Genomic DNA, 16,280 nt, shown 5'->3' with positions numbered 1-16,280 from the left:
ATAAACAATTCTTTTTTTTCTGTGTTTGTGTGCGAAATGTATGCGCAGCAGCCGCACGTGCATCAACAAAGGAGCAGCGTCAAGCATGCGCCTGTGTCCCATAAGTTTGTTAAAGAGTGGTGTAACCCCAAAGTGCTTCAAAAAATAAAAAAACTATTTTTTTTCTGTGTTTGTGACTTGTGTGCGCTGTAGCCACACGTAAATCAACACAGTAGCAGTGCCAAGCGTGCGCCTGTGTAATAAGTCAAGGGCCGGTTTGGACATCTGGTCCAGACTGAAGGACGTGCCAACAATTTCTGACATGTCTACTGTCACTGTATATGATACTGTCACCACTGACAGAATGGTGTAGGATTACATTGGTGACAGCATCCAAGTAGGGATGTCAGACAGTCCGTACCTGTACTGGCAGGAAAAAGAGGTAATTTGGAGGCCCCTGTACAAACTAGCTCTATTTTACCTGAGTTGCCCCCCTCCAGTGTGTACTCCGAAAGAGTGTTTAGTGCAGCCAGGAACCTTGTCAGCGAAAAGTGTAGGAGGTTGCTTCCACAAAATGTGGACAAAATGATGTTCATAAAAATGAATTATCAATTCTTCCAGGGAGACCAGCCTCCAGAACGTACAGATGGACCTGTGGTGGTGGATTCCAGTTGGGACAAATTAATACTCTGTGAGGATGAGGATGTACAAAACACTAAAGAGGGTGAATAATCGGTGGATGAGGAGGATGAGGACGACATCTTGCCTCCATAGAGCCAGTTTGTGCAGGGACAGATTAATTGCCATCTGTCACCACCAGGGTTTCTCGGCATGGCGGTCGGTGGGTGATACCTGTGAGGACGCTATGGAGAGGGGCATCTGGAGGTGGTGCTGGTGCCTGGCGGGGAGCATTGGCTGTGCATGGTTCTGTGTGGGCATACTGTCACTCTGGTCTGGTTATACCTGGTGGTGCTTCCGTTCCGTTCTGGCATGGGTGCCGCCATCTTGCCTCCGGACATGTGACCTAGTTGCCCTATCCTGGTGTGTCACGTGCTCCTCTCTGACCAGTCACGGCTGAGCACTGGGGATTTAAGGGAGTTCAGAGCTCCCTTGCATTGCCAGTGCAACGTGTTTCTCAGCGATTCATTGCCTAAGCCTGCTTCACCTGACCTCCTCCAACCCTGCTGGATTCCCCTGCCTCCTCCAATTACCTTCCCTATTGCCTGAGCACCTGTGTCAGCTAGACTTAGCCTGCACCCTCCATTTCCCTTTTCCCCTGCCTGAGTACCTGAACCTGCTGTTTCCCTGCACCTTGCTTCCACTTACACCCAGTTGGACTTCATTACCTCTGCCTGCATTCTGTTATAGTTCACAAAGCCTGCATTCTGTTACAGCTCACCAAACCTGCATTCTGTTACAGCTCACCATACTTGCATACTGGACTGTTCCTGCCTGTCACTATCTGGATATTCTCCCATTTACCCCACTACAGTTATCAAGTGCACTTTAGTGCTATACCTGGACTTTTTTGTTTGCCATTCCCATGTCCTCTAAGTCACTTATTAAAAACTCCACTTTTTCATTTAAATCTGCTTCTGTGTCTGCTCCTATCACCACCCCGGATCCACAACAAATTCAGAACCTCACACCAGCTTGTTTTGTGGGGGCCCAAACGAACCAATCATTTCAGCCACAGTCGAGTGGCAGACCCTAGTGCTGAAATGATTGGTTTGTTAAAGTGTGCATGTCCTGTTTATACAACATAAGGGTGGGTAGGAGGGCCCAAGGACAATTCCATCTTGCACCTCTTTTTTTTCTTTGCATTATGTACTGTTTGGGGCCTAGTTTTTCAAACTGCCATCCTGTCTGCCACTGCAGTGTCACTCCTAGATGGGCCACGTGTTTGTGCCGCCCACTCGTGTCGCTTAGCATAGTCATCCAGCTACCTCGGTGCAACCTTTTGGACTAAAAACAATATTGTGAGGTGTGAGGTGTTCAGATTAGACTGGAGATGAGTGGAAATTAATGTTATTGAGGTTAATAATAGCATAGGAGCAAAACAACCCACAAATTCTGTGATTTTAGCTTTTTAAAAAAAAAAACAAACAGATCCAAAACAGAAAACCCAGAACCCAAAACACGGAAGGGTGGTTTTGGCAAAACCAATCCAGATCCAAAACATGAAGAAAGCTCCAGATCCAAAACCAAAACACAAAGCATGAAAAGTGGCCGGTGCTCATCCCTAATATATATATATATATATATATATATATATATATATATAAAGCATACACATGTTGTCGCTATGGTCGACCTGACGAACATGTGTAAATATTGAAATGTTGACATCCTGCTGCCCCCCAATGCATATATATATATGTACAGTATATACAATTTATGGAAACCCCCCCTTAAAAATCCTGCATTCGCCACTGTAACCTGTGCAATATTGTACACTACACATACAAATTATGCTGTGACATGGTTAGTCTACTCTTTAATATTTATTCATCCCAGCACATGATCTCAAATATGACATTCTTTATAAAAACAGAAGGTAAATGCTACATGCTAAATGCTGGATCTGTAGGACCGCACTGTTTAGTTAAACCACAAGGTGTCTCCCTAACCTTTGTCAATCTTTGATAACAACAATGTTTTTGTTTATCCGATTATGAGGCAAAGCAGTGACTTTTGAATAATGTGATAATTTTACCAAATTGATGTGTATTTTATGTAATGTGCTGTCATCGACTTTAAACCACAGAAAGTATTCCAATATTTAGTTGTCTACCATTAGATCATGAAGAACATTTCATTATAAAGTGGGCCATAAAAAAGCTTATTTATATATTTCTTGTTGTAAGTTATTTAACTTTCCTCCTGATACATTATCTTCATGGCAGAGAATGAAACAGTGATTATATCACTTTCATTTGTTTGTCTTATTTTCTCCTGCTAGGCATATCCTTGCATAAATGCCTACTCTCCCGGAAGTCGTGAGAGGCTCCCAATTTTTTGGGTAACCCCCAGCACCCACGGCAAAGTAGACACTTCTCCCGCATTCTACCCACTTCCTAGTGAAGTGAGCAAAATGGGGAACATTTTCTTGCGGATCAACGGGCCCGCGAGTAGGGGTCAAAACGATTCTTTGATACTAGTGTCATTTAGCTCAACCCCCTATTCAAATATGTGGTGTTACATATTACAGTGAGTGGGTGGGGCTTAATGGCACAGATTGCTTAGCCCCTCCCCCCAAAACAGCTCACCTGCTTCTCCTTCCCAGCTTTCTCCCAGGGAGGAAGAGTCAGAAGTCGGCAAGTATGCCTTGATGCTTTAAAGAAGCCAATGTGATTAACACAACGGATCTGCTTTAAAAGTGCGCATGTTAAAAAATACATACATACATACATACAAGCATACATACATGTAGTTTAATTGTCCCCCTTTCCTTCAAATAGTACTTTGGTGGAGTTGCCTACTATTGATATCCACCATTTCTTGTACTGAGCTGAGACTGACGCCTCTCACCTTTGGTGCTGCTAATACTGTATCTCTGTATTAAGAGACATCCAACAATAAGCGGTAAATAAAAACTGGTTGCTGATTGGAGGAGAGAGCAGTGAGAAAACAAACTCACTTTAGCTGACACAGGAGAGTGACATTATTTTCAGCCCTGATTCGACTGACAAAGCTACATAGTGCCCTGTGTAAGAATTATGTCTAGGATATGGGATGTTGTTTAGTGTACAAAGGATATCTGTCTCCAATTAGACAAATTTGACATTATCATATGAATTGTCTGGAAGAAGTTCTTGCAATAAATTGTAATAAGGGGATGTAGTTATATTACCTGCGTACGGGATGGCGGCCATCGGAATCCCTACCCGGGACTTAAGATAGGCGTCGAAATCCCAACACCTATCTTAATCCTGACACTGAAATCCTGACAGCCGACATCCCGAATGAAGGTAAGCGTGGCCTCTTAGGTCTTAGCCGCGGGGGGGAGGGTTAGGTTTAGGGTGCAGGCAGGGGGGTTAGGGATAGGCACCATAGGGGGGAGGTTAGGGTTAGGCACCACTAAGGGAGGGTTGGGGGGGGAGAGGGGGAGGGGGAGGGGGAGGGTTAGGGTACTCACCAACCCTGTTGGGATCTTGCCGCTGTCAGGATTTGAACCGCCAGTATTTCATTCATACCAATCCTGTAATATGAGTGGTTGTTTACCTTGGAATAATATTGTACCTTTTGCACTGTGTAGTACTAAGTGGGGACCCACCTCCCCGGAATCCCTACCATATACCAACTGTTGCTCAAGGCCAATAGTCATGGTGGCACCTACAGCATTTTAGTACTGGATGACTTTCTCCCATCATAGGAATCGGTGCTAGGAAAGGAGATGCGTAGTGATAGCAGTACCTAGTTAGGTTGACATGGATCATGTTTAGTTAGCTATCTCCTGTTGGCAGGTGTGCGCTGTTGCGCTGCCTCACTAGGACCCACTGGAGTTTCTTTAGAAGGAGTCCGACCTCTGACATTCGCTTTTGCGCATACGCGGCATCTCTGCATGTCTTTACTTCATTGCGTCCATGAGAACAGGACAGACTGTGAGAGTCTCACCACAGCCAGAGCCATTTCAGTGCCCAAACATAACTGCAACCAGGGCCGTAGCTAGGGTAGTGCAGCCAGTGCCATCGCACAGGGCACCACAGGTCAGGGGGCGCTGTTTGGGCCTGTCAAATTTCTGTTTATTATCATTCTTGCTTGTAGCTTCCTCTTATTTCATCCCCAGCATCTCCTGGCCTCTCCTATCTCTTCTCTGGCCCTTCCCCATGAAGCCATGGCCCTTTTTTGGGTGCATTATATCCCTTAGAATAATGAGGGGGGCGCCAATTCTCTTTTTGGCACAGGGCTCCAAAAAGTCTAGTTACGGCTCTGACTGCAACCACCCTATACCACCACAGATAGGCAAGCTGCTACCATCCGCTGGTGCATTCGGCCACCTCACACCTGGCACTCTACAATGCCCAGCATTACCTTAAGATCCAGGCTGCTATATTCCACACAGATTGCCTCCCGCTGTTATACCTGTGATATCCCTGTGTCATTTGTTACTTGCAGTTCTACCAGATTACAATCTAAGAACTGATTAAGCATAACACGTGTGGGCTAACCACCATCAGTACCAACACCTGCGTTACACACCCAGTAACTTCAGTACCTTGGCAAATACATGTGTACCTGGTTTTTACTTCTCATCTGGAGGACTACTGCATCAAGCAAATTCCGCTATGCATATCTGTGTACACTGGCGATATATCACCAGTGCATCGGTGGATGTGTACACCCGATATGTCTGTAAACAATGTAGTTCACAGACATACCAGGTTGGCCCCGTAGCATGGTTGATGCCGATATGGACGACCCACTGACCGCCCGTACACTGGCTGCAAGGACCCGACAACACTGACATCTCAACTGGGCAGGCAAATTTAAATACCCGCCCAGTTTCAGGGCCGGATAATAAGAGGTGCAAATGGGGCAGTCGCCCAGGGGCCCCCACACCTTGGGGGCCCCTACACTGACGCAAATACTGACCAAAAGCTGGCCAGTTCCCAGCAGTAAAAAACCCCCCACACACTCACGTAAACTGATGGGCGTCGGACCTAACCGTGCCTGACAGTGACTAAGGATGGAGGCGGGCACCTCACTGCATTAAGCCCCACCCCCTACCCATGCACCTGCAAATCACAGCATTATAACAGTAATGGGGCGGGGCCTAATGCTGTGAGGTCCCCGCCTCCATCCATCAGAAACCTGATGGTGATGCTGCAGCTTAAACAGGTAGTGTGTGCATGCTATTAATCTCCCTTTCTCTCTGTCTCTCTCCCCCTCTGTCCCCTCCACCCTCCATCTCTAATCTCTCTGTCTCTCTTCCTCCCCATCCCTCTGTCCCACTCCCTCCCCCTCTCTCTCCCCCTTTCTCCCTTTTTCTCTCTCCTTCCCTGTCCCTTGCTTCCTCTCTCCCTCTGCCCCCTCTCTCTCGCACCCTTTGCCCCCTCTCTCTCTTCTCCCATCATTACCACTCTACCTGTATCAGCACTGGGTTGATTGTACACTTCTGTCATTCTCTGTTGTAAGATACATGCCATGACAGTACATAGTATGGCGTATAATTATGTATGTTAGTAATTGAGAATAATTGTACAGTGCCATAAACAGATAACTACAAATGTGTTCTCAAATTTATGTTGTGCTTCACTCCTCGGCCAGGATTACTCCCATATTTGTATCTATTGTGTATCACAAATACACTTAGGAGGGTACAAAGAAATAAAACATTCCTAAATTACTGACAACATGCAGTTTAAATAGACTTGGGATTTTTCTCCATCTGAGATGATTGAATACTTCTCTCTGTGTGATGGGCTGGCAGATCAGGTTGGATATTGTAGTTCAGTAGCAGCTGTAGTGCTAAATCTTTCCTACACTAAATTGAGAAGAACGTACACATGTCTACCAGCCAGTGGCATGGCATTCTGGGGCTTGTATTATCACAAAAATAAAATTATAGCAACACCCTTGCGGAGCCTAGCCAATCACATGTAGGTATAGTTATCCTATTTCCTCTCTCTGTCTCTCTCCCCCTCTCTCTCCTCTGCCTTTTACTCCCTCTGTCTCCCTCTCCCCCCTCTTTGCCTATACTGTATATCTATCTTTATCTACTTATACATATATCTGTATATATCTTATTATTATTTATTATTATCATTTATTTATATGGTGCCACAAGTGTTCCGCAGCGCCTTACAAAGTACATAAAGAAATAAGTTGATCAGTGACTTACAGTACAATACAATACAAGACAAGGAACATGAATAATATACATTGCTGCATTGGTGACCATAACACCCAGATAAGCAACAAAGCAAAGCAGCCAAGTGTTAAGTGCCCTAGTGGGGAGTAAGAAGTAGATGAAAGTAGAGAAGGAGAAGCACAAGAGGGTAGAGGGCCCTGTTCGCAAGAGCTTACATTCTTATCTATCTATATATATCCCCCCACTCAAAATTCAGCATTTGCCCCTGGTAGTGTACTAGATCATGTCTGCTATGCTGCTGGGAGTTAATTCCCAGCAGTGTCACAGACATGATATAGTATGCTGCGACCTTGCCTGTCAGTGGAGGGTCCAGAGACAAGGTAAGGGGCATAGTAGTTGCTGCGTGAGGCTGTGGCAATTTTATTGATGGACCCCCCACAACTTAGTTGCCCTGGGGCCCCCTAAGCCTTAATCAGGCCCTGCCCAGTTTTAATGACAGCCCAGACACATCGAGCGGCCGATCGGTACATTTGTATAGCTTACCAATCGGCCACTAGTATGGTAGATCAGTCTGCTGACCGATCCATCATCCTAGTGTGTACCCACTGTAACTCTGCTACTACTATCTGCTATCGCCATACTACTCTGCTAACATCTCTGTCATTGAGTCTGGAATGAGTAATTTGTGTCTCCTGCCAAGATAAAGTCTTGCCATGCAAGTTCTATAATTTTATCACCTTCACTACTAAGGCACCCATCTGGTGAATGTATTTTGGCACTTTTTGGCTGGTCATATTCCTACCCTAATATCAGTCTTTTTTATATTCAGTACCCACCCAAATTAAACGTCATTTAATAAAAAATCATTTTCAGAAAATAGCACTGGTTTGCTAATCCTCCTGACATGACAAAGAAAATCTACCCAAAATGGGCCAAAACCTTTTAAAGATGGAACTTTACTCTTTGAAATGAGGGTGCCCCTGAGTTTATTGATGCCAGGATGGTAAAGATCCTCCACGATTCCTGGACCATAATGATTTCTGCAATATAGGTGGTTAATGTCTGTTGATCACCATACATTTACTACTAAGGGGGGTAGGGGGTATATTATAGTATAGTTCCTGTGTCTCTAGCTCAAAAATGGAGATGCTACTCACAAATGCTCTCACTATCTGTGAGCAGTAGCATAAGCTTCACCACTTAGTGACATCATTACACATCGACAAGATGCTATCATCATTGTGCTGCCTCCTTTCCCAACTTGTGAGTATACTTTGTCTTCATTTGAATCTCCATCAGTGCTAAGGATGAGTGGGACTTGTCCATAGCAATTTTGAGATATTTTCAACTAATCTGGTTAAAAATATGTAATACATTCTTGGATTTTATATATTAAATAGATTTACTAGATTAAAAAAGAAAAGCAAATAAAGTAACTATGGAGTGCAAGGGATTTCAAGGGGGGGATTTCTGAATGCTTTATTTTAGAGCAAGTTTAGGCCAGCCCATGCAGAGTATGTAATACTTCAGACATATACAGGGTCAGTGACAACAGTAAGCCGTTAGATGCAGCAGTTGGCCATCCGTCTGAGCTGAATATCCCCCCCCCCAGATTTGGTCACCATTCACTCGCACAAAGGATTCACTCGCAAAGTGACTGACAGGTAGTCAGCGTTTGGTGGAGGTAACAGGACCCCAAACGCTGGGTAAGGTAGCCCGTCAGGGCTGTTTAAACTCAGGTTCATGGGCATGCAAAACTAGCCATTGAGGTATCCTTTGCAGCATGAGGGCTCTCAGCATGACAGGGGAGATGCAGTGTTTGATACAGGTCAGACTTCACTCAGAAGCTGTGTGGCTGCCTGATCTGCGTAAATGTTCCCGATGTTTGCGCTGATGCACATTGTCAAATGGATATGAGAAGTCAGCCATGGGCGTCCCTATGCACGGAGAGCCTTTGGATAGCAGGCATATCAAGGTATCTTTTAGATAAACATGCCAGACCACGTTCTTAGTTACTCAAGGACCCAGTCCAGAATTTATTAGTCCAAAACAAAGTGGATCTTGAATTAAAACTGTTTAATGAAACTTCCATCCAATACAAAAACAATAAGGATATCCTACCCAGCATAAGGTAGTAGTCCATAAGGTACAAAGATGTTAGGGATCCCAAGATTGTCCTTCTCATGGAAACACACCTTTCCTTTCAGTGAGTAGGTATTCTAAACTGCAGCCACGTATCCCCACAGGTGTGTTTCAGCCCACAAAAGAGGTCTTTTTCAAGGTGTCACCTTGAAAAAGACCCCTTTGGTGGGTTGAAACGCATCCAGGGGATACGTGGCTGCACTTTAGAATACCTGCTCACTGGAAAGGAAGGGTGTGTTTCTATGAGAAGGATCGTGGTCTGGCGTGTTCATCTCAAAGATACCTTGATGTGCCTGTTATCCAGAGGGAATCAGTGAGTGAGATGTTTAGGGGGTAACCCTGGAATATGACAGCGGGTTCTATTCTGTTCTAAACCCCGGGGGTTTTGTGGCTTTTTGTGGTTTTCTAAATGACAGCCCTGCTCTATTCTATTCTAAAATGTGTTTTGACGGTAGTTTTGCAGCGGTTTTGTAAAGGTTTTGGCCTTAGTAAATCTGCAGATAGCAAAACCGCCGCCAACCCGCAGTCAAAACACATTTTAGAATAGAATAGAACAGGACTGTCATTTAGAAACTGCTGCAAAACCGCCACCAAACCCCAGGGGTTTAGAACAGAATAGAACCCGCCGTCAAACCGCCACCAAACCGCCGGGGTTTAGAACCCGCCACTTAGTAAATTTTGCCCTTAGTATATGTCTTTTTACCAAACAGTGGGCCTGATTCAGAGCCGCTCGTAAGCGGCCGCTCGTTCGCTCCGAGCGATGTTCGCACATCTGCGCATGCGTATGGGTTGTAATGCGCATGCGCCAACCAGTCATTGCGGTCGGAAATCGAGCGCTCGCAAAATAGCGAGTGCCTGCTAATTTGAGTGACAGGATGAGGCGTTTGTGGGTGGTAACAGGGGAAGGTGCTTGAAAACGGGGAGTGGTGATCCGAACGCAGGCGTGCCAAAATGTCAAAACGGGCATTTTAAGGGTGTGCATAATTAACAAAGCAGTGTCATCGACCACGTCACTTGGTTGTTTCTTAGCCTGAACTGTTCGCATGATTGCGCTAGGAAATTTCAACTGCGAGCTGTTCAGACGCCTTTTGATGTACTCGATTAATCAAATAAATAGCGGAGATGACGTAGGATGAGAGCGGCCAGGGGGCGTCTTTACAAAATAGCAAGCGCATGTTTCGTTCGCTCGCTCAAACATAGAGGCGTCAACAGACCGCAAAGAGCGAGCGCTCAATTTAAATAGCCGGCCCCTTTTTCTGAACGAGCGAGCGCAAATACCGTCCGGCTCTGAATCAGGCCCAGTATTACACTATTGTTTGTTTGTATTATTTTTCTCTTTACATGTAATATCTGAGATACTCCTTTGAAGAAAGAAACTCCCAATAAAAGAATCTCCCAATAACAGGGGAGTATATCTGTTCTATTGTTTCTAATTTACAAGCACCAATACATCTGTTACAATTTTTTGTCTATAAGTGTGGGTGTGTAGCCATGCCCCCTTAAGTATACAGAGGCCCTCATACATCTATCCTGCCCACCAATCCCTTCTTGGCACCCATGGGTAAAGTTGAGAGTTATGTTAAAAAAAAACACAAAAGTAAAACACAGTACAGGCTGGAGTTGTGTTTAATGTTACTTTAAAGTATAATAAATGATTGCATAATTAGCTGTGTGAGTTCCAGGTAATTACATAAATGTGCTGAAACTGCAGACTTACTGATGTGTGTTTAACTTCTGCATGTTTAATATTAGGATTGATTGCAAGTTTCTGAATGTCTTTGATAATCAGTGGCTGCTTCACATTGACAAAATGTTGAATATTTATTAGTATTACAGAGTCGGACTTTTTTAATACAGCGCACGGACAGACTCTTAAGATTAGCTGCCATGGAAGTTTGCAAGGGCTATGGCTGAATTTAAATTCCCATAACTAATAAAACACCAGAAACAGATTTAAATCAGCATTTACTACTGCAACTTTGATTCAGGTCTACAGCAAAACGCATCTCTCTTCACTCAGTAACTACAGTATCCTTGAATATATGGGAAGAGTAAAGTAAAATATGAATGGTAGAAACAATTTACCCAAAGGTAATTTTACATGCAGAGTGTATTTTAGTCTAATGTATATTATAAGGCAGAAAGGTATGTGCTCTGTGTTTTTATTTATAAAATACTGTAACACTGGTATGGGGTTGTTGGTTTGCATGATCAGTAAATGTCCTGATTCAGTTTGCATACACAAGATTATAGTTTATGTCAAATTTATAATGTATAGATGACAACAGTATTGAATGTATTTATTATGGATGGCCTTAAAGAGAGAAAACATAGAGTAGGGAAAAAAGCAGCGCCCAGATTCTTGGTGACTTTATAATGCATACTGTACCCGTATTTGCCCACTCACCAGCTCTCAGAAAAGTTGGCATCTCTCACTCTACTCACACCATAATGCATGGCAAGGGGCATGATGATGTGATTTGCTATGAATCGCATCATCTTGGTTCTGCCCCATTGATGCAATTAACAGAGCCCCATCCCCATCCCCCCACCTCATCGTCCCCTAATGATGGGCTTCCTATTACACAATAGACTTCTTTTGTAAGCAGGAAATTCCACTAAAGACAGCCACTTACAATAGTTGCTGGTTTCTTTGGAAGTGTTGACACAGTTCTTCACTATTGTTGTGAATTTTTGCTGGAGAGGGCACTTTTGTCCACCCTTCTTCTCCAGTTTTTAGTACTTTGCTGAAGACATTCTTCCAGGGTTGCACTCTTTGCACTTACTTCTCCCTGGAAAGGTCCAGGTCAGCATGGATCTTTTTCTGATAAGCTGCTGGGTGGCCAATCAGCTTGGCTGATGGCTGCAGTAAGCCAATCAATGCTCCGAGCAATGTTTTAGGGCATAGATATGAAGACAAGCAGCCAAGAGGGCAATGTGGTTTAAACTAGAGATGTTTTGGAAAAACCACGCTCAAAGATTTTAGTTTTGGTTTTGGCAAAACCACCTTAGAGTGTCATGTTTCGATTTTGGTTTTGAATTTCTTTAAAAAAATTATAAAAACAGCTAGCAGGACCTGTTTTAATCCTATAGTATCACTCAAAAACATTTATTTCCAGCCAATTTTGACAAATGTTGGCATCTGAAATCACATCACAAATTAGGGACTTGCAGTACATGATATCAAAAATATGCAAAATCCAGTTTTTAGACCCAAGATCTGACTTGCGGGAAGACCCGAGTCCCCATTAGCTGCTCCCCAAAATAATAAAAGTGACAAAAATATATATTTTTCTGGTGTCAAAAAACATCTCAAGTCTTTTATAATGTAATTTAAATCATATTTCAAGAGTGTGTGTTTTGGAGAGGCAGGGTATATTACTGTACCCACTGAGTTTGCAGCTTCATCAGCTGCACCCCAAAATAATAAACGTTGAAGACTTTTTTTGTGGTTTAAAAAAAGTTCTTAAGTGTTTTAATTAAACAGACCATGAAAACTTACTATATATTGAATCTGCTAAATGGCTCAAAGGGATGTAGTTATGTCGCCGGTCACAATCTCGACTGCAGTATCCTGGCAAAGGATTTATGATAGGCGTCAAAATCCCGACACCTATCAAAATCCTGTTGCTGGAATTTAGGATGACACACGTGCCCGAATGAGGTAAGTCCGGGGAGCCCATCCTGTTAGCCGCGGGGGGGAGGGTTAGGTTTAGGGCAGTTAGCAGGGTTAGCATTAGGTTTTGGGGGGAGGTTAGGGTTAGGCACCCCTAGGGGGGAGGGTTAGGGTTAGGCACCCCCAGGGAGAGATTAGGGTTATGCACCCCCCAGAAGGGTTAGTTTTAGGGAGCGGTTAGGGGGGGGTTAGGGTTAGGCACCCCTGGGGAGAGGTTAGGGTTAAGCACCACCCTGGGAGTTTAGGTTTTGCACCCCTAAGGGAGGGTTAGGGTTAGGGGGGAGAAGGGAGGGTTAGACCTCACTTACCTGCTGCTGTCGGGATTTCCTGCTGTCGGACTCATGCTGTAGGGATATGAACCGGTGGCTAAACCACCATTTCAATCCCAACTCTAGGCAAGCAAGTTGGGCATTGTTCTTTAACCAAATTAATTTTATCAATAACTACAGACCCAGGTCAAAGAATGTCAAAACTGACCCTTTGTCATGCAGTTTTCTTCATGAACATGAGAAAGTTACTGCCAAACTACCTTTCTTTTCAGTAGTCTCCAATCATGCTGTTTTAGCACATGATCTCTCCTCACAGTTTCAATCCCTACAAGCTCAAGCTCCTTCAGAGACTCCTCATGGATGGTTGTACGCAGGGGCGTATCTACCCATTGGTCAGGATGGCACTCGCCAGGGGCACTGGTCGAGGGGGGGCGCCGTCCAGCTGTGCCACCTGTGGTCAAAGGGTGGAATCAGACTGGGACTGCCAGTACTGGGGTCCTAGGTAGGCCCCTGTATCTTACCTGGGACAGATGTCCAGGGCCGGGTAGCCGCTGGAGCTTGCTGACAGCTGCCTGGTATGCACAATTAATGAATAAAGTTTTTGTTTTTTTAACACAAGGCGTGTGTGACATCTTGATGTCATGTGCGTGGCCTTGCTGCAGTGCGCTGAGGAGCCGGATGCAGCAAGAAGATATGGTAAGAATCTGTGTGGGCTGGCTTGGAAGACCGAAGAAGGATGTCTGGTGAGACAAGTGGGTGGCTGAGGAGACAGAAGGAGAATGTTGGGGGAGACAGGAGGAGAATAGCTGGAGACCAAAGGAGAATGTCGGGGGAGACAGGAGGAAAATGGCTGGAGACAGAAGCTGAGGAGACAGAAGGAGAATGTTGGGGGAGACAGGAGGAGAATGGCTGGAGACAGAAGGAGAATGTCGGGGGAGACAGGAGGAGAATGGCTGGAGACAGAAGCTGAGGAGACAGAAGGAGAATGTCAGGGGAGACAGAAGGAGAATGTAGGGGGAGACAGGAGAATGGCTGGAGACAGAAGCTGAGGAGACTGAAGGATAATGTCAGGGGAAACAGAAAAAGGATGGCTGAGGAGACATAAGGGGGTAGCTGGGGAGACAGAAAGAGGATGGCTGGGGAAACTGAAAGAGTTACTGGCTGAAGAAACATGGGGGCTGGCTGGGGAGACATTATAAGTATTTATTGTATAGTGTAATTATTTAGACATTATGGGGGGATGGGGCGCCAGTTCATCACTTTGCCAGGGGCGCTCGGACCCCTAGATATACCCCTGGTTGTACGTTCCAGAACAATTAAGGGGTTCTGTGTTATCTGAGTTTCATTGTAATAAAGTGTCTGGTCATCCAGGAATTTCTAGGATATATTTTTATAAGAATTGCACTGAGTTGACTATATAATGAAGTGCAAACACCATATAAGAAATTTATTAAATATTTACTTAATAAATAACATTAATGCATGGGTCCAAGCATAAAAATGAAAAATCTATAAAATGACATATATAATATGAAAATGAAAATGAAAATATAAAATAATAATATTTGAATGTCATCACCAGAAGACCCTTAATCAAATCTAATTGGAATTTGGAAAGTATTGGAGTGTCCTGTAGATGTCAAAGTTTAAAAAAGTAATCCTGCATCACCATGCCACAAAGTTCCAAACAGTGGATATAATTGTTATAAAGTCATTGGAGGTATTGGTATGCATGGGTGAGAAAGTTCTCTCTGAAGGATGGTGACTGTATCTACACTAGAGTGCAACAAAATACTAACATATGTTCCAATGAGATAGTATGTGGTATTAGTGGTCAGATATTCCAGGATGCTTACCCCGGCAATATATGCACACACGATTTCAATCCATCTGTTCCCTGTTGTAGCTGCCTCTAGAGTCCATGTGAAATGCTGGCATCCCCATGTTCTCACTAGGGTAAGACCGCTGTCTCTACCCTGTGGGGGGCAGTGACTACCAGGTAGTCATGTTTCCAATCAGAGTTCCCGAATGTCACAGGGGAATGATGTAGTTTGCAGGAGGGTGAAATAACGGTATGGATCACAATAGCCACTTGTTCTTGTAGTGGTAAGATGCAGATTGTGCAGGCTTCCTGATCGGGTCCCCACAGTCTGGATCAATAGTAGATAGTATGCCAATATTGAAATGCTGGTGTGCAGGATAAGAGCAGTCTAACTAACGCATTTCTTCACACCTTATAATTTCATCAGAGGATATAGAACTGCTTTGTGGGTATAGCTATCCCTCACTTAATTACTTAATTGATTACACCTAATCTACTATTTCAAACACATTAGATCACTGAGGTTATGTCTGCGATCAAATAAATAGTGGATAGTATATATATAAATAAATTCTTCATCATTTGTTATCACACTGACATAACACAATTCTCCTTTCACTGACAGAGCATATATATATATATATATATATATATATATAACACATCTATATGTATTCATACCAAAAATACAAATACATTTAGAAAGCTAAAATGGAGGGCAATTTAGTCAGTAGAAATTTTTTTTTCATATAAGGTAAATATACCATATATAGCTACTAAGTCATTATAATGGTGTATAACTATTAAGATATATTGGAAGCATCCTATATGATTTAAGCAAGTGCATTATATGGAGAGATATTAGAAAATTGATTTCCCAAGGGGATATTGACAAGAAAAAAAGGTGGAGGGGGAAACGGATGAGAGAGGAAATAAAAAGTAGTTTAGTTATCTTCTTCATTAGAAATCGATTTCAATGGAATCATCGAAACCTCCAGGTTGTAGGGTTCTTAGTGTGTGGATCCAGTAATTCTCACGAAGGTATAGCTTACGGTACCTATCACCACCTCTATCAGTGGGCTTTATAAATTCAATTCCTGTCATTCTTAATCCTGATAAATTATTTTGATGTACTGTGTGGAAGTGTTGATACATATTATTTGTGCCTTTCAAATTCAGGATATTCCGCCTATTATCAAGGAAGCGTATCCTGAGATTCCTGGTAGTTCTCCCTACATATTGTCGGGTACAGCTGCATTCCAATAGATAGATCACTAGTGCAGTATTGCAGTTAATATGAATTTTTATCTCAGAATATTCACCTGTTGTGCTGGATTTAAATTCTTTTACTCTGTTCGATATATACTGACAGGTGAGACATCTTTGTGAGCCACATTTAATGCAGCCTCCTTGTCTCCTAGAAAGCCATATGGAGCCTGATTGCACATTAGTCACAGTTTGTCTTTTATCTACAAAGTGGCTTTTTGTTAGAATCGTCCTAAGATTGTCTGATCTTTTAAAAACAACACTAGGCGTATCAGAAATCTCTTGTTTTAATATTGCATCTTGCATTAAAAT

Source organism: Taudactylus pleione, unplaced genomic scaffold (genome assembly GCF_031769625.1).
Source record: "Taudactylus pleione unplaced genomic scaffold, aTauple2 ptg000128l, whole genome shotgun sequence".
NCBI lineage: Eukaryota > Metazoa > Chordata > Amphibia > Anura > Myobatrachidae > Taudactylus > Taudactylus pleione.
The sequence above is the reverse complement of the archived record's forward strand: the minus strand, read 5'-3'. Positions refer to the sequence as shown.